Below are 25648 nucleotides of genomic sequence, written 5' to 3'. Positions count from 1 at the left end.
GTAATTCCTTCTCCTGTAGCTGTAAAGCTTTGTCATGTGCAGCCTTCCGCTGCACTTTCTCCGCCAAGGCTTCCTCACGCTTCGCTCGTTCACGCACCTCTTTCTCCCACATACGCACACAATCAAACATATCTTGTCTAGACCTTCGCTGAAACAAACACTGCTCTACATATTGTACCTTTCGAAGGTCAAACGACCCATATAGTGGCCACTGTAATTCATGATCAGTTTTAGTATACTTATGCCATAATGTACTATACATTATAGGTGGAATACCGAATTTGACATACATTTCACGATTTGGAGTCCCCTCTGGGGGAGCCGGCTGTTTTTCACTTAATCGATAATTGGTACCATTTTCAGAACAGCACATCCTACGGAGTGTGCTAAAAACAGGCATGTTTCAAAAAGTACCATGAAAGCACGATACTACAAAAATGACACCTAACGCGGTGTATCGTTCAAATCAAATAAATCAGAGAAATATCCCTACATGCCTGCCTATGTGAGGTGCACTTCACATATTCAAATTCAAATTCAAAGATTCAAAACGTTAGCTAACAAATTCAAATTCAAATTCAAAGTTTCAAAAAGCCACAGTAAGTGTCAGTAGACTACCTCACCAATCAAAAGCTTACCAATTTTCTTTTCAAACGTCCAAAGTCCAACTGCCAAGTTCTGTGGTCAAATCAGCCAAAACGGCACATCACGACAATCCAAGATCAGAATCTCAGTCGAAGACCGGCGCCACCTGGAAGGTCAGATCGGAAGGACGGGAAAACACACCGTGGGTGCCGAGACTCGGGTCACTCAGTGGCAGCGTACGCGTCCATGGCGAGTTTCCTGACCTTCGTCACGACCTCTCCTTCGGGCATCCGAGTCGCCGATGAGTCCCTTCGTGGTCGCCAATTTGTGGTGTTGGGTTCAAATCAGGCCTACATACTCTGTTAAACTCTCGAACGCTTTAGTTTAGAAGTTGGCACGGACACTGGAAAAGGTAAAAGACAAGTTTATTAAGACCCCATGGGGTGGTGATACATTCCTACAGCACCCTTCGGTAATGTAAGAAGTAGCACACCGAACATCGATGCGCGACCCCTTTTATACAGTTTAATAGCAATAAAAAGATAGGCGGGTACAAGTTACACATTTTAGGTACATATAAGGTCATTTTTGGAACACAGCCAACATGTGGGAGGAGTTTCAACAGCACTGGTCAGTTAGTGTGAACATTCCTAAAGAGTGACCAATTGGTGCGTAATGCGCATGTGCGCTTGACCAGTACTAAAAATAGCCTGTTGCCGAGCAGACTAGTGACCATGGGTATCGAGAAAGGACGAAAGGGCACACTGACCACGAGGCAGCGTGTTTCATAGGAAACGGAAGTCAGAGGGATTCAAAATGGCCCCCGTTCGTTTTGGTCAAGTTAACAGAAAAGACCGTGTAGTTGTGCTAAACGCTAACTCAGGAGCTGCCAAAACACGACAGAAAGAGTTGAGAATAATACTGCCTGTGCCATAAGGGCTTAAGAGAGGGATAGTTAATGCGCACGTGGGCACAGTGTCACGCAGAACAGAACCACACAATCATCACAACCCCGAGGTAAGAACAATAAAGCATTGTTCCCACTCTCTAGGTCATGTTGTCTCCAGGAAATCTACTAACTGGGTCAACCTTGCATTTAAAAATGTTTGTTTACACTGTTGCAAGCCGCACATTGAGCCTCTGGAGGTGCAGAGCTCTGCCACCTCCCGTGCGATTTATACACACTGTAAATAAAAACGAATAAAGCATCCTGGCTGAATTTATCACTTTTATTACTCTGTCTTCCGACGTTCACGATATAAACACATTTATCTGCTCCGCACACAGCTTCTAATCTAACAATGCACAAGAACATTTTATTTAAGTGTTCAACAGCAGCGAGTCTTCACAGCTTTACTTAATGAGAACCGAACTTAACAAACTTGTGAAGTAAAATGTGCACCGAAAACAACTGCACAGTTTACCCCCACCGTGGAGCCCCACCGTGGAGCCCCCCATGGACCCCCACCATGGAGCCCCACCGTAAAGCCCCCCCGTGGAGCCCCCCCCGTGGAATTCTATAAGGCATATTGGCAAGCCCATTATGCCCCTGTGCATTTTGCATCGAGGAGCTGCAGTTGGCATTGACAGATGGACAGAACACACACCACCGATACAAATACAAGGTGAGAGAGAGGAGCTGGAACTGCAAAAATGTCACTCATGTAATTGTTGTAATCAAGTATACAGGTGTGCTTGTGGACTTTGGCCATCTGACCCCAAACCATGATGCGAGACGTTCTCTCATCATGAATTGTAGTGAGAATGTACACATCACGACCACGAGCAGTTTGTTGGAACGCAACGCAGTGCTCAGGGATTTCTGGAGCTTCTTGCCAACAAGCTCTTGCGGCAATCCTTTGCCGAGACAACGAGTTGTACCGCGGGCCACAGGGCCAGCTTTGCAGAGCTCACTGGACAGCTCTACTCCAGTATATACATTTTCCACATAAAGGTCATAACCTTTGTGAAGAGGTGGCTGGACAAGCTCCATACAATCCATCCTGTGACCCCCAGCGTGGAAGGACAACTTACAGGGTTTAGAGTTGTGTCCTTCCCTGTATACACTCTCTAGCTGTACACATAGCCAGTCGAGCTCTCACACAGCATATACAGCTTGATGCCATAGCGAGTGCATTTGCTCGGAATGTACTGCCTGAACAAAAGCAGCCGCCCTTTATACAAGATCAAGGACTCATCAATGGCTATATTCCTTCTAGGAGTATAAACCTCTCAAAACCTGCCACACAAATGATCCACGACAGGCCGAATTTCGAACAACCTGTCATGGTCTGAATGGTCTCGGGGCAATGCAGCAGAATTGTCACTGAAATGCAGCATGCGTTGCAATAGCAAAAACCGATCTCTGCTCATGTATGGTGCGAAGATGGGGTTTAACCAAACCGTGCGAGTAGACCAGTAGGATAGCAAGGTTGGTTTATGCACTACCCCCATTTTCAGTGTGAGGCCCAAAAATATCTCCAACTCCCCATATGAAGTGGGAGTCCACTGGTGTGCCCTAGAATGAGGCCCAACAGAAATTATTCGGCACGCAAATTTGTTTGCTGAACAATTTCATCAAGGAAGTCAACACTCAAAAAGAGATGGACATAGTCATTTGGAAAAAAATTATCCGTATCGACTTTACATCCAGTTCGTCAGTGAAAGGCAGAATTTGGGGCTGGACTAAATTGGGAGGCTGCCAAGAGAGCGCTCCCTCTATGCTTGCCGCCACACGTGCCTGCTCTCTGGGTTGCTCTAACCTCCTACAGGTGTCTCGCTGCACAAACTGTGCTTGCAAAGGAGCAGCACAACTGACATCGTCTCCTTCAGAATCGCTGGAAGATGAGTCGCCGGATGGAACTGTGCTGACTGAAAAATCACTCCCAGATTCGTCTCTATTGTCTTCTCCCTCAGATGCTCTCTCAGTATCTGATGTCTCAGTCTCTGATCCTGCCTCAGATATGGACCCCAGAACCAGACTTAGGGCCAGGGCAGCATTCATCCAACGATACGCCATCTCTGCTAGTGCCTTGGGGCCTGATGTAGGAAGGCTATTACCGGTCGGTCACGGGTGAAATTACCGAATTTCGTCCGTTACCGACCGGTAATAGGCTTTTCTGATGTAGGGGCCGAAAATAAGGATTCGGTAATTTACCAAATCGGTCATTTAAGGAATCGGTAAGTTACCGATTTCTTAAAAACCGATTCGGTAAATTACCGAATTCCTAATGTAGGGAGCACTTAAGTGAGTGCTTATCCCATGTTAGGATTAGTTATTTACCACCAACTACAAGTTTTTGGTAAATAACGAAAAAAAATCCCAAAACAATTTTATGCAAATTGCTTCAGTGCCATGTTGCAGACATACATGCCCTTAGGGCATGTATGTCTCCAACATGTGCACCCATAAACAATTGAGGGGTGCAACAGGGTGTCAAAGTCCTCCTTTTAACAAATCAGTATTTACTGATTCGGTAATTGACATTCATTCCTAGGGGCCTCAAGGCCCCTAGGAATGAATGGCAATTACCGAATCGGTAAAAACCGATTCGGTAAATACCACATTTTACAGATTCGGTAAAATTTACCGAAAAATGACCTACATACTATTTACCTATTCTTAAATACCGAATCGGTATTATTCGGTATTTAAGAATAGGAAAATAGTATTTACCTACATCTGGCCCTAAAACCTTCCTTTTAAAACACTATCATACGTAGACGGCAGATAGGTTGTTGGTTTCAAAGTGTAGGTAGGTGCGTGCTTGAGTGATGTGTCCAACAGCCAGTAATGATGAAGTCACCTTACCTTTCCTTTCCAAAATCAGCGGGCTCTCCAACCATTAAGAAAGACAGGAGACAACACAGTATTACTTCATCTTGCCACTAACCCATCATCACATCCTTTAGCGCTGGTGGCAGCCAGTGCGACAATCATTTTGGCAACTAGCCCACCAGGTACCTCCAATAAGCGCCACAGAGCTGAGTTGCAGAGTGTTGGAAAAAGGGGTGTGGCCTCTGAACACCTCTCTGAAACACAGCTCCCTGGCACATGCTGGAGGTACCTGGTGGGCTAGTTGGCCCCCAGGGACCCTCAGGATTGAAGAGGAATTAATTCCCCCAACTTAAAACACACCACAGGGCATGTTTGTATACATGTCACCTCAGGCCTACCCCCTTCCTTCACCACTCTGCTAACGCGTCCCAATGCGAGTTGTAAGTTGGGGAATTAATTCCCCTTGAATACTGAGGGTCCCTGGGGGCTAACTAGCCCATCAGGTACCTCCAATATGGCAAGGGAGCTGCGTTGCAGAGAGGTGTTCAAAGGCCACGCCCCCTTTTACACCTCTCTGCAACGCAGATCTGTGGCACTTACTGGAGGTACCTACTGGGCTAGTTGGACCCTAGGTACCCTCAGGATTCAAGGGGACTTAATCCCCCAGTTTAAAACAGCAACAGGCAGTGTTTACACAGTGGTGAAGGGAGGGCACGGGGCCTGAGGTGACGTGTGCAAACACGCCCTGTGGCGTGTTTTAAGTTAGGGAAATAATTCCCCTTCAATCCTGTGGGCTCCTGGGGGCCAACTAGCCCACCAGGTGCTTCCAGTAAGCGCCAATGCGCTACCTTGCAGAGAGGTGGTACAGGCCGTACCCCTTTTTACACTTCTCTTCAATGCCGCTCTGCGGCCCTTACTGGACATACCTGGTGGGCTAGTTGGACCCAAGGGACCCACAGGATTCAAGGGGACTTTATCCCCCAACCTAAAACAGCCACAGGGCGTTTTTGCACACATGTCACCTCAAGACCCCCCTCCCTTCACCAATGTGCAAACGCGCCCTGTGGCACGTTTTACGAGGTAGTTTTAATCCCCCTGCCCTATTATGTACTAGGGTCTTACAGAGGAGGTCATGCTATTCACAGGGGTACCCCAACGTATAGTGTTCCCTAGTGTATGTAGGTGTTTTCACTGTATTCTAAGTGTCTTCTAGCATAGCACTTGCTCTAGACCTGGTTAGTCAGATTCAGTTACCACCAGTACCCGTCTGAAAAAATTGTGGGCACAGGAGGACTTTCTGCGCCTCTGTTGGTTCTTTCTGCTTATCTCTTCTTCTTCCTGCACTTTTCTTCATCTTTGTGGACTTCTGTTGCTTCTTTCTGCGTTTCTTTTTTTTCTTTTTGTGTGTTTTTCTTCTTTCATCACATGTCCTACCTCTGTAGGCATAGTTAGAACTAGCATTTAAAAAACCTTTGAAATTCATAGAAAAAAACATACGTTTCAGGCATGTTATAGTTATAAATCAGCATTTACAAAACCTTAGAAATTCACTGAAAAAAACATAGGTTTCAGGGACGTTATAGTTAGTTGGACATTTCACTCGTACAAAACCATAGAAATTCCCCCGTTATAGTTAGTTCAGCGAACTGTAACTCGCGCTCCCGCAATGCACTGCTGATGACGTCACATATTACATCACTCATGACATGGTCAATGACATTACTCATGACATCACTGATGACATCTCAAATGACATCACTGATGACATCACTGATGACATCACTGATGACATCATCCAGTGAATGTGTGTTTTTCGGAAAATTTAATATGTTTTATATATGTATATCTTAAGTTCGTTTGGAGAATAAATGGGTATATAAGTGTCTAAATGGATCATTTCTTTGTAAAATTGATTGTATAACTGACTGATTAAGTGTATCTTAGTGAATACATGGGTTAGCGGATAATGTTTAAATATGTAAATATCTCTATCAGTCTCCCACTTTGTGTATAAGTGGCAGCATGGGTTGGTGAGTAGCTACATGAGTGTCTATATGGGTTATTAGTTGTTTTTTTGAGTATCAGTATGAGTGTGTGAGCGTGTGATTTGCTGGGGGATATTACTTAGTGCATAGATGCATGAATGAGTGAGTCACTGTTTGTATGTGTTGAAGACAGTATGTGTGTAGGACTGTATGGGTGGATGAGTGTGTGTATGGGTGTGTTTGTGAGTGAATGACTGTCTCAATAGTATCTTTATGAGGAACTACATATGTTTTAAACTAGTATATGTCAGTATTTGTGTATATAAGTGAGTATATGTGATAGTGAGAGATTGGAAGAGTTCCTGTATAGATAAGTATGTGTTTTTATAAGTGGTGGTTTAAGAGAGTAAGTATGTGTAAGTTTCTGTAGAAGTAAGTGTGGTGGTGTGTGTATAACTGTATATGCAAGTAAATGGATGTTTGATACTTTGTTTGCATGTGTGACCATGATTGTGAGTAACTCTGGATGAGTGGCGGTATGTAACAGGATGTATAGGTGTATGAGTACATATGATGAGTGAGTGCATGTATGAGTGACTGTATAGGACTGTTGGTGAATGAGTGGATGTGTGTGTAGATCTTGGAAATACTGAATAGGTGTGTTGTAAGTGGTATTGGTATGTCCATTCTTTTGAAAATGTTAGTTTGTATTTTTGAGTGTGTGTGTCAAAGGTTATATTAGGGTGACAGGAGGTCTGCCACTCTATCACAAGGATGATGTCATCAGTGATGTAATCAGTGATGTCATTTGAGATGTCATCAGTGATATCATGAGTGATGTCACTGACCATGTCATGAGTGATGTAATATGTGACGTCATCAGCAGTGCATTGCGGGCACGCAAGTTATAGTTCGCTGAACTAACTATAAAGGGGGAATTTATATGGTCTTGTACAAGTGAAATGTCCAACTAACTATAACGCCCCTGAAACCTATGGTTTTTTCAGTGAATATATATATATAGATATATATATATATTTTTTGCGTTTGCTAATATCTCTGCTGCTCTGACAAATCTTCACAATACTTTAAAAAAAGTTAATTTGCTTCTGCTCCTTCTCTCAAGTGGGGGCTAATAAAAAGGGGGGCAAATCATTGATTGCCTATGTTAATTCCCATTGAAAAATTTAGGAAGTTTTGCAGAAAAAAGATCTGAACAGACTTACACCAAATGATAAAAAGTTTGATCTTGGGGTCCAGATAAGATATTCAGCCAACTTTTCTAATTCCAATGCCTTAATTTTGTTAAAGTAAATAATTTGGACCCCAAGGACCCTCAGTCGGGAGCATTGAGCAGGCTTCAGGAGGGGGGTGCTGGCACAGGTGTGCCTAATTATGGATTACCACATGAATCCAAAATCCAGCTCTGAGCTTTTTATCTGTAGAAACGTTAGTATATGTTAGTGGATCTGGAATGACCTTTGCAGCTGCCACAACAATTGCCTTCTTTTGGACCCTTGTTAAAGTATTCAAAGTGAGTGTATTACAACTGCAGTGTCCTGAAAGATTCCTGTATCTTTATTGTATGTATCACTGCCTCGCCAAGTCTGGGATGTGCAACTTGAGAGCCTGATGCCTTCCTTGGATGTGGCAGCGGATCCTCATGATCCCTCTCTGACACTGAACCGTGAGTCCGTTACCCATGGGCACTGTGGTAGGTAGAGAAGGTACCATAGAATATTGACACAAAAGACATTGCAGTGTAGTGGTGACTGGAAACGTTTGAAGGAGAAGAGGTGTAATATTTGGCTTAAATTCCAGAGAGAGGGAGCAAGTCTGAATTTTCAAAGGGTTCAAGCGTGGTTTACTCAATACCATTCTGACTCACTCATTTTCACTCGGTCACACTTAGTCTCATTCTCACTCTGACTCACTCAATAAGTCTCACTCATTTTCAGTTAGTCTAACTCAGTCTCACTCAATCTCATTCATTCTCACTCAGCCCCACTCACTCTCACTCAATTAATCTCACTCTGACTCACCTACCACTCCATCTGACTCCGCTAGGCTCACTCGCTTTTACTTAGTCCCACTCAATCTGAGTTACTCTGTCTCACTCATTCTTTGACTCACTCAGTCTCTATCATTCTCCAACTCAGTAGGTGTCACTCATTTTCTTCCGCACTCAGAGCTTGACTCGCTGGGGGCTTGATTCAGAAAAGGACTCACAACTCGTAAAGTTATGAGTACGGAGTCTCCGCAGTCGTGGCAGAATCTCCCCACATGTGGCGGAATTTCCACATTCGGGCGGAATCTCTACACTAAGCACTGCATGTAGAGGTTCCACCTCAAGTGTGAAGATTACTCCCTGAGTGCAGAGATTCTGCCAAGAGTGCAGAGACTGCACTCATGACTAAGCCTGGGCAGAATAGCCGGTATTCCGTATTCCACAAAGTGACAAAAATCTCTGTCAAACTACGCAAAGTTCCGCAAGCAGCAGAGTGGATTACCCCTTGCCGTACGCACTGATTTTTATTGCTAGGTGTTTGTCCTGTGCTGGAAAATCAGTGTGAATGGTATCTTGCACAGTGCAAGAGGGCGCTGCTTCTTTCTGCCGCACGAAGTGAAGTTCTACTCAAGCAGCATCTTCCTCCACGCGATCGGAAGATTTCTCAACACGAGCAGTAGCGACCATCAGCGACTGATCACGTTGAGAAATCTTGCAGGGAAGTGGTCTAGCTTAGGATTTTCCTCACTCACGCTCCTTCACTTACTGTTGGCAAGCGTGAGCAAGGAGCAAACTCTGTGAGCTCCTCAGAGTACGGAGTGCAGAAAACTCTGCAAACTCCATGAACAGAGCGGAGTTCACCCAGGAGTACTCATAACTTTACAAGTCACAAGTCCCTTTTTTATTCAGGCCCTCAATCTCACTTATTTTCAGTCTGTCTAACATAGTCCCACTAATGTTTACTCATTCTCAGTCAATCAATCTTAATTTCAATCTTACTGACTCACCTAGTCTCACTTATGCTCACTTATTCCTACTCAGTCCCAGTTATTCAGATTCACTCTGTCAAAATCTATCTCACTCGTTCTCACTCTATCTCACTCATTCTGACTTACTCAGACTGTGAATGGCTAAGTCACACACACAATAACACATAGTGTCATTCTCCCTCATAGGAACACCCACTGTCATTCTCCTGCACAGTTACATTCACAGTCATTTTCGCTCACAGGTACACTCAATCATTCTCCCTCAAAGTTACACTCACTGTCATTCTCCTACACAGTTACACTCACAGACCTTCTCTCTCACCGCTACTCTCAGTGATTCTCTTTCATAGTAGCACTCACTGACATTCTGCCTCACCATTACTCTTGCTGTCATTCCCCTTCACTCACTATCATTCATTCACTTTCATAACCAGTCTATTACTCATTGTCACTCACTGACTCCCTCCACTGATTCTTCAACTTTCAGTTACACACACACACCACATGCACATAGTATTTCTCACAGACACACTCTGACCCACAAACACCCACACTTACCCACATGCACAAGACACAGTTAAAAGATTTGAAGTGTTTTACTTACCCTGCTGCAGGTCCCTTTCAGGAGACTGCTCCTTCCAGCTTTTGGTGCTAGTGCTTGAAACTGAAACCTCAAACCAGCGTAGTTGCAGATTTGAGGTTTTCCTCAGTGCACTTTCATCACACCCTTTTCCAACTCTGTGACAGGTTGGGAAAGGGTGGGGTGTCGGGCTGATTGACACATAGCCATGGGCACTGCAGTTCTTAAGCTTGCAGCACCCATGTCTACTTTTAGCTGTGATATCTAGTAAATCACAAATGGGGGCTTCAAAGAGGCTTGCAAGGACCCCATTGCCAGGCATGGAACTTCTCCAGCCTTGGTAATCTCTCCTAAGAATGGCACAGGCACCTTGGTGCACCAGTCATCAGACAGAGACTGTGGGGCATATTACCAACAGTTAGGGATATTTATCGCTAACTGAGCTTAGCGTTAGTTTTTTTAACACCGCGGTTCGCCCAATATTATCGCTGAGATATCGTCCTATTACCAACGTTTATCTCAAAAACAATAATATTGCAGGCGTTAGCGTGAATATCGCTGGAAAACCAGCGGTGTTCACGCATTAGTGTGCAAATGCTGTTAGACATGTTATCCACCTTTCATTGGATAACATGGCTAAGAACTGGTATTTGCAGGCGTTAGCGTTTGGCGATATTCACGTTTAGCCCAAATATTTTCATCGCTTCGCCTTTCTTGGTAATAGGCGATAGTGAGGTTAGCGACTGCTTTCAGTCGCTAACCGGTTGGGTACGCCCACTTTGCATGTCATTAGCGATAAATATCGCTGACATGCAAAGCGGGCCCCAAACCGCTCACTATCGCCTACAAGCTGTCGCTAACTGGTGTTAGCGACAGCTTGGTAATAGGGCGATGGAATTATCATCACTTAAGCGGCGATAATTCAATATCGCCACCCTTGGTAATATTCCCCTGTGTTCGAACACGAAGGAGGCCAGCATTTTTATGATACCAAGAGTGAATAATGGGATGCTTTTCAATCTTTGTATAATCAACACAAACAAAATTGGCCACAATGCAAGGGGGAGGTACGGCTATATAGCCCATTAGGAGCAGCAATCACTGTTTAAACATATCACAACCATCATGGGAAGGGTCGATATGCCCAAGGTTATCTATAAACACCTACCCAGTAAAGTGAACCTCGATTGGTCTTTCTCTGATACATGCTCGCGTCCTGGGCGGACAGTGCTCGTCAGCATGTATTAGCTCTAGAATTGCCTCAGGTAACAGATGGAGCTATCAAAGGAACCATAACTGATTTAAGGAGCCATTTATTTTCACTGTACCAGCCATGTGTGCTTAAAAGTGAAAGGCTTAATCTTTGAGAAAAGCATATGCTACCATTTATACTAAACAGGTAAGCAGTAAAATTTCAATGACTCTGGTTTGATTAGCATAATTAGAAGAATTTTTGCATTATGCTGGTACAAAATTACTAACATTACACTATTATGTCCCTTTTCATAAATGCAAGCCAATTTTGGCAAATCTTTACCTCTAGGACACAGTACGAATGCCTGAACTCAGGTGTCAGAAATTGGGTTGTTGGCTGAGGGTGGGTGAATCCCTACCAAAGCAACAGCCTCGATCTTTGTCAGGATGAAACACAAAATGCCACTAAATTAACCTGTGCACAAAAGAAGTCAGGCAAAACATAGAAGCAGTATATAAAGTTTTAGGCAGCACCTAATAATAAAGTAAAAACTGAAAACACAGTGCAAGACATGTGCCACATCCATTTTTAACCCCTTCCGTGCGGCCGCGATTCCCCCCGTGTGCGGCCGCGGAACGAACAGGGCGGGGCTGTGACGAACCCCAGCCGTCATCCGCACACGAGCACCATGGAGCGTGACGGCTGGGGTTCATCACCAGCATGGAAGGGGTTAAAAAGAAAATAGAGTACATTTTAATAAATTGTTTGATACCAAAACAACAAAAATCCGATCACGGTGTCAATGGATTCAAACTAACCTAGCTGAGGAGGGGTAATGCCCCAAACCGGTCCCAGAATGCTTGTTTCCGGTCCAGGTAGGACCTGGCTTGGCAGTTAGGGCTGGGATGTTCACATGAGGCACAGGGTCAAGACTGATTTGCATATGGCTGGGTCTAAAACTGGGGTGGCAGAGTGAGCAAAATGATGATGGATTTAACCCATATCTCTTGACTGGGGGTGAATGTTTGATTTGCTCTGCATTCCATCCATCATCTGTGCTTCTTTCTCTTTCTCGCCCTAAGTGCTCCGGGGGGTGCCCAGACGTGGGTCCCAGGCTCACTGTGCCACTGGTTTCAAAGTAGCCTGGCTGATATGTGGTGATGCCCCCAAACAGGTCCCAGGATGTTTGTTTCCGGTCCTGGGAGGACCAGGCTTGGCAGTTCGGACTGGACTGTTCCCATGAGGCACAGGGTCAAGTCTGATTTGCATATGGCTGGGTCTAAAACCGGGGTGGCATGGTGAGCAAAATGATGATGGATTTAACCCAGGTCTCGTGACTGGGGGTGAATGTTTGATTTGCTCTACATTTCGTCCATCATCTGTGTGTCTTTTTAAAAAAAAAAAAATTAAAAGTGGCATTTTCAGAATTGTAACTTAAACCCAAAGTTACCTTTAAAGAGGTTTTTAAATTACAATTCCCTAGCTACTAAACATGAACTTTCTACTTGCTTCCAAACAAATGTTATCACTTATTAAATATAATAAGGGAACCGTATCAGATCTTATGGGAGAGGTAGGCCTCAAAGTAGTAAAAATTGAATTTAGGCGTTTTGCTCTACCAGGACATGTAAAACATAACTGTACATGTACAACATTTTCAATACAATGCACCCTGCCGTATGGGCTCTTTGGGCTACCTTTGGGTTGACATATATAATAAAAAGGGAATTTTAGGCCTAGTAAGGGTTTATTTTGCTAAGTTGTAGTGGCAGTTTAAAACTGCACACAGGCTGCAGTAGCAAGCCTGGAACATGTTGTAGGGGGCTATTTAAGTGGGTGGCACATTAATTGCTGCAGGCACACTAGTAGAATTTAATTTACTGGCCCTGGGTATATGGTGTTCCACTTTACTAGGGACTTATAATTAATTAAATATCCATGCCAATCATGTATAAGCCAATATTGCCATATTTTAGGGAGTGACCACAAGTAAGTTAGCATTGGTTAGCAGTTATAAAGTGCACAGTCCCATAATGCCAAAAACAACAAATACACACAGGAGGGGGGCGGGTAAATATTTTGGGGTAAGACTACACCAAGACTGACAGGTCTAACAGAGAGTGGTTGTTTTTTGAGGCATGTGTGGGTTTTGCTTTATTTTTGTTTACTGTGAAATGAGACCTCACATCACAAATGGATACAACACAACCTTTGCATACAATATTGCATCATATACATTTTGTGTAATTTCCCACATCATTTTCCTGAAATTTTGCATAATTACACAATACGAATGACACAGATTACACACACCAACATAACATAACATAACATAACATAATATAACATAACATAACATAACATAACATAACATAATATAACATAACGTGTATTTGTAAAGCACACTTTCACCCATGGCATCCTGGCACTGAATAACAGATGTTTGTTGTTACCCAACTCAATGGTACTCATTTTATCAACCTCAAATGGATGAAAGGCTGAATGGACCCGCTGAGTTTTGAACCTGTGACCATGAGGTCAAACACAGGCCCCCTACAGTGGACAGATAAGCTCCCTGAGCCACCAGACCCAGCTTCAATAGCAAAGGTAGAGACCATTCCACACTGAAATTCATGCCTAGAGAGCCTGCAGTCCAGGAATGTAACCAAGGATGAAAGGAACACGCCCTGCACTGCTAGAGCTCTGGCAGGGGCATGTCAGGTACTGCCACCTCCTTCAAGGAAGGAAACCTTCCCTAGGCCTGCAGAGACCCATCCTGGGTACTTGGTGGCACCACAACTCCAGGAATGCAACCCAGACCCAATGGAATGCTCCCTGCACTGCTGGAGCTCTGGCAGGGGCATGACAGGTCCTGCCACCCCCTTCAAGGAGGGAAACCTTCCCTAGGCCTGCAGAGACCCACCATGGTGCAGGACCAGTGGGATGACCTAAAAACCTGAACATCTTGTTGAACCTGAATGGGAGATGGATGGGACTCTGTGCTTGCACTGAGGAGGCTGGCTCATCACAAAGGGACACTGCAGGCAGGGGTCCATGTGGCCAGGCCTAGAGGGAACTGGAACACTTTCTGGGGTCTAGTAGGACCGTTTAACCCCCTTGGAACTCTGGAGTCCCTGCCACACATATTGAAGGATGCAATGGGTCCAAGGGCCATTCTAGGTCATCAGATGGAGCCACAGCCCAGGGCCCCTGGTAAGTCAGACCTTTCCTCACTGCATTAGCAGGGGAACCTCCTTTAGACTTCTCAACCCAGTCTGGGGCCCTTTAGGATAGTGAAGGCCCTTTAGGAGAGTGGAGCGCAGGCCTGGGGTACTATGCCCTAGAGTCACAGTTATTCACCTTGACAGACACCAGCAACCCCCCTGGGCCTGCAGAACCATAGGCCGCCCACTCTGTGACATCAAGACCTGTCTAACAGAGCCCATGTCTAGTGCGCCTTAGCCCGGGCCTGCCAGAGCTCAAGCCGGGGCCAGTTAGAGCCAGGGAGGCCTCCCCAAGCTCGCTGAGCTCCACCCCTGACACTTTAGGACACAGCCCCAGGCTCGCGGAGCCCCTCCCCTGACACTTTACGATACAGCCCCATGCTCGCTGAGTCCCACCCCTGACACTTTACCACACAGCCCCAGGCTCGCTGAGCCCCACCCCTGACACTTTCCGACAAAGCCCCAGGTTCGCTGAGCTTCACCCCAGACACTTTATGACACAGCCCCAGGCTCGCTGAGCTCCACCCCTGACACTTTACGACACAGCCCCAGTCTCGCTGAGCTCCACCCCTGGCACTTTCGGACACAGCCCCAGGCTCGCTGAGCTCCACCCCTGACACTTTACGAGACAGCCCCAGGCTCGCTGAGCCCCACCCCTGACACTTTACGACACAGCCCCAGGCTCGCTGAGCTCCACCCCTGACACTTTACGACACAGACCCAGGTTCGCTGAGCTCCACCCCTGACACTTTATGACACAGCCCCAGTCTCGCTGAGCTCCACCCCTGACACTTAACGACACAGCCCCAGGCTCGCTGAGCTCCACCCCTGACACTTTCGGACACAGCCCCAGGCTCGCTGAGCTCCACCCCTGACACTTTATGACACAGCCCCAGGCTTGCTGAGCCCCTTCCCTGACACTTTACAATACAGCCCCAGGCTCGCTGAGTCCCACCCCTGACACTTTACGACACAGCCCCAGGTTCACTGAGCTCCACCCCTGACACTTTACGACACAGCCCCAGGCTCGCTGAGCTCCACCCCTGACACTTTACGACACAGCCCCAGGCTCGCTGAGCTCCATCCCTGGCACTTTCGGACACAGCCCCAGGCTCGCTGAGCCCCACCCCTGACACTTTACGACACAGCCCCAGGCTCGCTGAGTCCCACCCCTGACACTTTAGGACACAGCCCCAGGCTCGCTGAGCTCCACCCCTGGCACTTTTGGACACAGCCCCAGGCTCGCTGAGCTCCACCCCTGACACTTTAGGACACAGCCCCAGGCTCACTGAGCCCCACCCCTGACACTTTAGGAAACCGCCCAGACTCTCTGAGCCCCACCCCTGACACTTTACGACACAGCCCCAGCCTCGCTAAGCCCCACCACTGACACTTTACGACTCAGCCCCAGGCTCGTTGAGCCCCACCCCTGACACTTTACGACACAGCCCCAGGCTCGCTGAGCTCCACCCCTGGCACTTTCGGACACAGACCCAGGCCCGCTGAGCTCCACCCCTGACACTTTAGGACACAGCCCCAGGCTTGCTGAGCCCCAGCTTTGACACTTTAGGACACAGCAGGACTTTGAAGGTATCACTGCTCCGAAGAGACCACCCCCTGGACCTGCAGGAGCTCGGAGCAGGGTCCTGCTCAGAGCTTTTCACCCCGCCACCGGACAGAAAACTCTCCAGGACTGAGGACTCCATGCGGAATATTCTGTGACACTGCAGTCAAAGAGATAAAGAGAAGGCCTGGAGGCCCACCCCGGGCCTGTCGGACCAGGGACCTGGTCAGAGCCTTCCACCCTGCCTGAAGAAGGGAAGGCCCTCGGGCTTGCAGAGCTGTATCCTGGGCAGCCCGGCGCACGAATGGTCGGTGCCTGGAGCCCATGATCCATGTCTGGTGCATCTCTGACCAGGACCTGTCAGAGCTTCCAAGTGTGTCCAGTCTCAGAGTCCTGTGGAGGGCAGGCAAGGATGCCTCAGTAGACGAGACTTATAGACACTGCACCAGCCTGTCACTCCCTCTTGACCTGGACGCCTAAAGTCCAACCTGTCACTCCCTCTTGACCTGGACGCCTAAAGTCCAACCTGTCACTCCCTCTTGACCAAGGCGCCTAAAGTCCAGCCTGTCACTCCCTCCTTGTTCGTGGTCGATACAGCAATTATTGGGCTGTGACATGCTGTTGTCTTCGCAAACGCCCCACCTTTAATACATTTTGATGCTCCAATTAGCTCAGTCAATTCAGCCATGCTGCCGGGGAGCCATCCCGTATCATCAGTGGGGCAGCAAGAGGAAAGCATCCCTCGAGGCATAGCGCGCCTGGCTGGGCAGAGTGTGGAAGTCAGGCGAAGTACTGGAACTCCAGAGCAGGCCTGGCTGCCGTTGCCCCTCATGCAGCCCGCTTAGCAGCTGCTCATGGCTGCTGCAGCCCTCCTGATTACACCCAATGCTGGCAGCATTGCTCCCTGCAACATTGTAAACAGTGGTCCCATGGTCGTTGGGAGCGAATCATGGTTCGCTAGGGGGCTGGTGCTAATGGTCTTTTTGGGTTGCACAGGCAGCGGCCCAGGCTGGCCAAGTTAGTATCTCTCTCTGCTCCCGCCTCTGTCTCAGCCGAAGACAGTGGCAGAAGGGAAGAGCTGTGGCTAAGGCCAAAGCGGGAGATAGGTGGGCCACCACCACAAATATGAAGCTTGGCTTGCCTCACTTTATGATAATACATACATTTTAAAATGAAAGGATCTTAGTGGTGCGCGCAATAAGAAAGTTGTGCTGCCAATATATGTGCAGTATGACAAAAAATCATAAACATTTTTTTCAAAAATGGTTTGGTTGACCTGCTCTATGTAAATGCAGCAGCTGCCATTATTAAAGTTCAAGGCATCGGAGAGAAAGGCGCGCCGCCATGAATATAAAGCTTAGTGTGCAGTGCGGTTGCGCATGTCAAACAGAAGGCAGGAGAAAGCCCTGTAAATAAATAATGCTTGGAGGCTGTAATTGAAACTTAGCAGGGAACAACACATGTAACAGGGGGTGTCCTCATGGGAGGTTACAAGAAGAGACAAGGCAGTACTAAGGAGGGACTAGTAAACCTCTTGGGCAATGAAAAGCCACCATTCACAAAGGACAGGGACAGGAGCCAATTAAAATGATGGGTAGAAAGTGGGCGTAGTTTCATGCACATATCTTGAATACAGCATGTCTCGAAGAGACAGCGGAAGCGCTGCCTAGGCGAGACCTAAAAACAAAGTGAAACGGCGGAAGAGCAAGGGCGTCGACACATCGTGAGTCTTATGAGTGAGTGGGTGTTTAAAAGGAAGTATTTGATAAACTGTCGACATGGTACCAACGTATAGTGCATATAATGTACCACAGGCCAGCGTTATACAATCTTTAAAAAACAAATGTAACTGAAAAAGTCCCACCAACATTAACAACAGTAAAACATCTACACTCCATGCATCTGATTAGTCCGTGTGTGACCAGAAGTGTTAAAACTAGTGTTGGGACCGCAAGTAACCCACCGACTGTAGTTAGCACAGGATTCTACGCCACTAGTACTGAAGTCACAGATACATACTGTTCCCTGATGCAGGATAATCAAATTTAAATATCTTACATGACAAAAAGTAAAGCCATCTTGGAAAGCAAAACCTCAGACTCAATATCAAGAATAATGTAATGTAATGTAAATAATGTATAAAGAAACGCATATTATGTGACAGCAAGCAATGCATCATACAGATAACCATAATGTCTTTTTTGAAGCTAAATATTTAGTATTTGTTTAAAAAACAACATACTAAGCGCACAGTACAAGATGATAAAGAATCTATTATAGATGGTTTAGAAAATGAAAACAAGTTAAGATTAAAGAAAACATCCCAATTCCAATTTAACCGCTCATGCCATTAGGCTGTAAAGTGTCCAATTTTTTAATCCCCCAAAATCTCTTTTTTTTAAAGTCTCTTGTGATTGTCAATATACATTTGAAGTTTGACCATTTCTAAAATTTGAAAATACACGTGGGTGATGTTATGGCCATTTTCAATCCAATTCATCATTACATTGGTATTCTTATTCTGATTTCCGACGTTGCTTTGGTGGTCCATAATTCGGTTTAGGTTTTCCTTTCATTTTACTGACATATAAAATTCCACAGAGACACTTTAAACCAGTAGCGGTCATCACAACATGAAGGTGGGGGGTGGAGAGCAGATGGGCAGGGGTGTGGGGGAAGGGAAAATAATAATGATTAAAATAATTACCTTGTGCCGCAGTCTCTGATGCTGACGGTCGCCTCGAAGCTCTCCCAGCAGTCTCTGGGAAGGCAGAGGCTGCTCAGCCAATCCTGGCGATGTTCTCTTGCTGAGAAAGCAGCGCCAGGATTGGTCTGAGCAGCCTGCTCTGTCGCTCAGGCATTGTTGTGTAGCCTGTGGCTTTTCTGTGAATACAGCTGAGTTGGAGAAATAGAATTGCACATGTATGTTTGGATGGTCGACAAAATATACATGCGCACTTCTAAGTGCCCACCACTTGCCTGTCATAGCCCAGCTCCGCCCCACCCTGCACGCATGTCAAAGCCAGTCACAGAAAAATAAAATTATATTCTTTCAGTATCATTTTATTTTTCTGTGACTGACTCTGACAAGTGGGGCAACGCTCCTTCGCCATTAGGGAGGAGCCGCCCGTGCTTTAAACAATAAACAACATTTTTAGTGTTGCAGAATGTCTGAGCGGAATAGTGTATCCTTTCTTTGGATGCGAGACGGTGTTCTCAAGTGTGACATTGTTGCAATGAATGCAGTTGTGGCATTTGTGTCCCTGAATGATTCTCCACATAGGTGGGCTTGTTGGAAGTTAGTCATTTTGCACATCTGTATTTTAAAGTCAGTCTCTCGGGCAAACCTCGGCATTCACCTCACCAACAGAATACTGACAGACAGGCCCACCCGTGAAGTCTCTAGCCCCTCCCACTGTTTCGACATCATACAGATGCGACATCTCACTTCTAAGGACTGTAGCTGCAGCCCTGTCATTTAGAGAGCAACAGGAGACAGGCATAACACTCATTGTCTCAAACGAGGCACACTCTGGCCTGAGACACAGTACATCGCCACACACTCCCACAACACACCCATTCTAAAAAAAAAACAATGGCAGACTGATCTGACCCTAACAACTTCCGGCCCATCTCCAACATTCCTACCCTGGCTAAGCACTTACAAAAATGTGTACAGAAACAACTCTGCAATCACATAGAAAAGTTTCAACTACTCGATCAATTCCAATCAGGCTTCCGTCAAAATCACAGCACAGAATCAGCCCTTACTCATATTGTAGAAGACATACTAAAAATGCTGGACAAGGACGAGTCATCGGAACAAAAAGAAATGCAGACATCTCACCAGCCCTAAAAACTTTAAATTGGCAACCATATGAAGCAAGAATCCAACTGCAAATTGCCTGCATGACGCACAAAGCGTTACACTTCAACACACCCAGTTACCTGGCCCAAAAATTATAAAAATCTGGGAGCAGTAGATCCGCTTGAAGTGCCCTCACCTTGTTGCTGAAACCCCGACGAACCCTCAAAAAGAGAACTCAGCCAAGAGCATTCTCGACTTTCTCTCCCAAGATTTGGAACTCTTTACAGCCGGACCTTCGACTACCGTCCCACACCTACGCCTTCAAAAGGGAAGCCAAACAATACCTACTGTCTAAGTTCTTACCCTAAATCAATTTAATATGTCATTGAATAGACTCAGATCGCAATTTATGTAGACTATCCTGCCCAGCACTGGCTGTATTATACTCCAACCACAGTTAGCCTTTTCTTAATTGTTGATTTGTTTGACTCTCACGCATATGTTTGCATGTTGATCTAACCAAGTGCTAATCGTGCTATCTGCATGTAAAGCGCTCTGATACCCTCGAGGGTCACCTTCCCGCTATACAAAACTTAATAAATAAATAAATAAAATAAATAACACTCTTGTAAGAAATCTCACTTCACAGTAAGATACCTCACCTAGCATGTGTTCTTGAGATACAAATAATTTTGTTTCATAAATTGTTGTCTCGTGTGAGACATCAAGTCTTCTCCCAGTTGAGGGCCTGTGTATGGCTCCAACTCCTTCCTAGGATAAGGAAGCCCGAGCGCCAAATCTCACCCTGTACATGTGTTAATGAGGTTCATGCGGCACATATGTTGGGGTTAGGAGATGCCCTTCCCGCCTCACTGCCATGTGAATCGAATTAGCGCCCAAAGGATTGGACAACCTGGAAAGAAGTCAGCCATTTATCCCTTGGTTAACAAGCCAGAGCCATCAACTAAATACCCCATCTGTGATTGACAGTTAAGGGATGGAGAATTAAACTGCAATTGGAATCACCATCTGTTGGATGCAAGACTTTTATAATGTGTTAATGTGTGTCATACTTTCATTAAACTATTTTATACAAAAATATGAATGTTGACTGTGTGCAGCCTGGCTCTGTTTACAGCACACACACACAGTCCTGAATCGTTGGTGCAATGCACATCAGTCACCCATGTGATTTTAAATTAGTGAAGATTACATGATTACACCTGCTCACTTAATTCAGAGTCATTTAGGACAAAAATGCCAGCCACAAGAGGACAGGACAAGAGCACACGTGACTGCTGCTGTTTGCGTTCTGCTGCATTTGACGCTATTTCCTTAGCACGAAAGGCATCTTAAGAATATTGCACCAAATGCTGGGGTATGTATGCTCCTCACATAATTCCGCATGATTTTGCTGCAATTTTGCATAATTGCAGCAAAACAATTTACGTATGTTAGGTCAATCCCTAGTGCTATGGGCGCCGCCTAATTGCGGGCACTATAAGCCACGCCACTAATCGGTCTTGGAGACCGCAACACCGACGCCTACCTGTGGGTCCCTGCTGCTCTCGCTCCTGCTCCTCCACCATCTCTAGGGCGGGACGAAGGACTAAAAGTCCCAGCAGTCCCTCTGCAGTGCTCACCATCGACATCAGCAGCAAGCGCCAGGAGGCGCTTGAAAAGCGGAGTAAGGCTTCCGCTCCGCGGAACGCGCGCGGGCGTGTGCCGGGTGAAGCCCGGGCCAAGGGCGGGCCCGTCTATGCCCGTCTGCGCCCGTCTGCGCCCGTCTGGGCCCATCTGTGCCCGTCTGTGCCCGTCTGCGCCCGTCTGCGCCCGTCTGCGCCCGTCTGGGCCCATCTGTGCCCGTCTGTGCCCGTCTATGCCCGTCTGCGCCCGTCTGCGCCCGTCTGGGCCCGTCTGGGCCCGTCCGGGCCTGTACGAGACTGTGCTGGGCCACCCCCCTTTCGTGTGAACAGTGAGTACCATCCTAAGGACTTTCTCCTTTGCAGGATCATATATATTTACTGTGCCTGCGGTTTGGGTAAATCATAGGGGTTTTTACTGTCGTTCCGTAGCTATCTGAAATTGAACGCACAGAGAGGCGTTTGTCTCTTACCCCAAGAATGCCTAGTATGTCCCAGTTGGTGGAGCTAGACACCCCTGAGTTATCCAAACAACAAGTAACCTCCAATTCCTCAGATCTACCTCCGGCACAAGTAAATGTACAAACAAAGAGAGCCAATAGGGTAGATAAGGGAGGGAGAGGGAAAAGGAAAGGAGCCTCCCAGAAAAAGCGTACAGTCGGGGGGGGGGGCTCATGTTGGGTACTCTGTAGAGAGTGTGTCCACTACAAATGCAGGGAGTAGCCTTTTGGACGCTTGTGAAAATAATACCTCTGACTCTCAGGGCTGGGCTCACGCGCTGAAACTAGAGCTTAAAACTTTTTGGGACCAGCTCCTTAAATCTGAACTGAGGGATGTATTGAAAAGTATTGTACATTAAAAACATCTCTGGATCCATGGGGGGTCTAAAATTGATGCAGCGTTAAACACAACTGATACCCCTAAGTTCACAAACAGGGCTACTATTGTTAAAAAGGTCACGGACAACTGATGAACAAAGATCCTTAAGTATTGCCCGGCGGTGTCGCCGCTTGAACCCACAGAATATTAACCAATGAAGAGGCAGGCGCTGGAGACGGGAAGGCAGGAAACAAGGTTTATTCTCTCCGGAGGAGAAACACATCAGTTCGGACAGCAAGTATCGTCACGAGGTGCTCTAACCGCATCTCTGAGGCCTGGCCTCTTATACACAGTTAAATGAATTTTATTGCAGGTAACACAGTCTTGTAATGCTTTGAAGTATGAAAGGATATCCTCCGAATCTCCCCTTCAGGCCCGTTCCCACACACATTTACAGTTGAAGTCCCCACCCCGGTCACAACAGGTGATGATTATCGCGCAGCTGGACATTCCGCCGATTCATGGAATGTGGGGGTTTGATCGGATCTCATGGGGTGGGGGCTTTGATCAACTCGGGGGCCCTTTGATGAGGGAAGCTTTCTACTGTACGGGGAGGGGCAATAAACAGTATCTGCAGAGCTAGGTGTCGGCCTGGGAACGAGGAAGACAAACGGGCACACAGGAAAAAGGGGGGGGGGGTTTGTATCAAAGGGCCTGGGACCATGAAAGGAATGAAGGGAGGTGTCGCGCTGGGAACAGGATGGGGTTCCGGGGTAGAGCTGCACTGAAGAGAGGTTTACGACTCAAGGCATGTGAGAGCGGGGGTGCTTGCGAGGTTGAGAGAGAGAGAGAGAGACGTGCTGGCTATCAGCGAGGGGCAGGGAGGCCATGGTGCTCAAAATGGCTGCCGCTTATGTGCACGAATGGGTTCAAGAAGAGCAAGATGGCGCCGATAATGTTGACGTTTGCAGCCTAACTTTTAACAGTCCTCCCTTTTCAACATATCTAGCCAACTTGCCTATTCAATGTCAATCTTCATCAAATTCCTAACCTCTACATCATATAAAGCTCCCATGCGTTCGTTTCCAAAGTCCACGGTCTTAGGGCAAATACAGTTTGCACATAATGAACACAGGGGTGGCAGACATTGGATTCCTAAGCATAGACCACATATTACAACTACAGGAATCAGGATAATGGTGAACAGTCTCCAGCCCCAGGTCTTAACAGTGTTCCAGAACCAACCACCGAGCGACCATTCTTCCTGTTCCTGGTGGACTTCTGAAGAGAGTCTGTGAAGATGTTCGATGGCTTTGTACACTGAGGGCGAGTTGTCCGGTATGTATGTACAGCAGCTGGACCCAATAATGCGGCATGCTCCACCATGGTCCGCGAGAACCACATCCAGGACAAGGCGGTTCTGGAGGGCCACCAAGCGGACCGCTTGGAGTTCGGCGGTATTGTTAGCAAAGATACCAGCTGTGATGTTCATCGTTGTCTCAACTGCCTGAGTCAGATGTCGGATGGCACGGCTGTTTGCCATCGGACCCCAAAGAGGAACAAGTCCCTTCATAGCATCGAGGAACTGCGCTCCAGTTGAGTCGGCTTGCTCAATGTCCTTGGCTCTTTTTTGTCTATGGTGATTCGCTGGGGCCACATAAGTCGGAGGAAGGATGAATGAGATGAAACAAGTGCCCCCCCAGCCTTTGGGGAGCCAGGTGTAGGCCTTTGTGCCGCAGACGAAATACATGTTTGGGGACGACACAAAGGAAGGTGGATCCATGGAGTCCAAAGTTCTGGTAAAACGGCAAGCACTGCGACCCACCAGCTGTGTCCCAAGTCCTTCTATGCACATGTGGCCTGTGACGTTGATGACTGACAGGGCTACAGTCAAGGTGGCGGCCGTTCGTTTCCGCAGGTAGGAGAAGGTGGGTCTGGTTGGATTGTTAAACACCTGCATTTCAATTCGCTCTTTAGCAGGGATGTCCATTTGGCTTGAGTCGTTGGAGGTCTGCGGGCAGAAGTGTGTCTTTGTTCTGTTTCGCCTGACTCCGTGGGAGAAATGAGTTACGGTTTTGCTGGAGGTGGCATTGTCCTTATAGCTTTCTTGCAGGAGGATCAGCCAAGCAAGGCAGGAGCCGTGAACTGAGAAGGGTGAGGGGATGAATGGTATCGAGTGTCCAGTGGCGTGGGGTAGCAACCCACAGATCCAACAGTTGGTGGCATTGGTGGCGAGATTGTGCTGGTGAAGGAGCTGTACAAAAGAGTTATTCCAAAACTCCTTTCGCCTCTCTCTGAGTTGAGGAGAGAGCGAAATCAGATAATGTTCCTTCATGGTGGTAGGCTGAGCAGTGGTCAGGAATGTTTCGTGAGCAGGCGCATTTTGTTCCACAATCCAGAGTGTGGTCATGAGGAGAAAGCAGAAAAGGATTGCGACGAAGAGTGCAATTGTCTTTGAGCTGTGGAGTCTGTCTGTTCTTGGGTTTCTGTAGTGGGTATTTCCTGTTGCCTCCATCGTCTTCTTATTTGGCGCTTCCATCATCTTCTTATCTGGCGCTTCCATCATCTTCGTTTTCAAGGTGCTCGGTAGTGGGCAGAACCACGGACTTAGTTTAGCTTCTCTCCAGGTAACCCGTGGTTGCTTTGGGTCACCGTTCTGAGATTTTAACTTAGTTCGTGGTCTGCTTAGCCGAAGCTCCCTCCTTTCGACGCAGGAAATACCCTTCTGGATGGTACAGTGGGATCAGAGAATTTTGAAAGTTCAAGTGCTTCGGTATCGGGATAGCAGGTTAGCGACGGTCGGTCTTTGTTCAGGAGCTCTTCTTGGTTGTCGATGTTTTCTGTCGTGGCCAGGGTCGAGGAGACCTTCTTACAGTGGTGTGCGTGCAGCCAATGCCGTTTCCCCTCCACACGAAGAGCCGTCTGGGTGGTGATTAACACTTGCCAGGGGCCCGTCCACCGGGGTTCCAAACTCTTCGACCGCTGAAAGTTTCGGATCAGCACGAAATCCCCAGGTTGGATGGCGTGACCCGGACCCCTGGAAGCATCGGGGATGGCCTGCTGCACCTGCTGATGAATGACAGACAGAGTTTCAGTCAATTTATACAGATAATCAGATATTAGGACGTCCGGGACGTCATGAATGGAAGTTGGTTTTGGTGCTGACCAGACGCTCATGGGTCGGCCGAAAACAACTTCATAAGGTGTTAAGTGATGTTTGGTGGGGGTGGAGCGCATCGATAGCAATGCCAGTGGGAGGGCGTCTGGCCACTTCAGACCTGTGGTAGCCACTATCTTGGCCAGTTTAAGCTTTAGTGTGGCATTGTGTCGTTCAACAAGTCCAGCAGACTGGGGGTGGAAGACTGCGTGGAACTTCTGTTTGATGCCCAACCCCTTTAAGATGAGTTGGATGACTTCAGCTATGAAGTGGGGGCCATTATCGCTCCATAAAATACGACAAAGGCCGTAAC

This window comes from Lissotriton helveticus, chromosome 11, assembly GCF_964261635.1.
Source record: "Lissotriton helveticus chromosome 11, aLisHel1.1, whole genome shotgun sequence".
Classification (NCBI taxonomy): domain Eukaryota; kingdom Metazoa; phylum Chordata; class Amphibia; order Caudata; family Salamandridae; genus Lissotriton; species Lissotriton helveticus.
Note: the sequence above shows the minus strand (reverse complement) of the source record.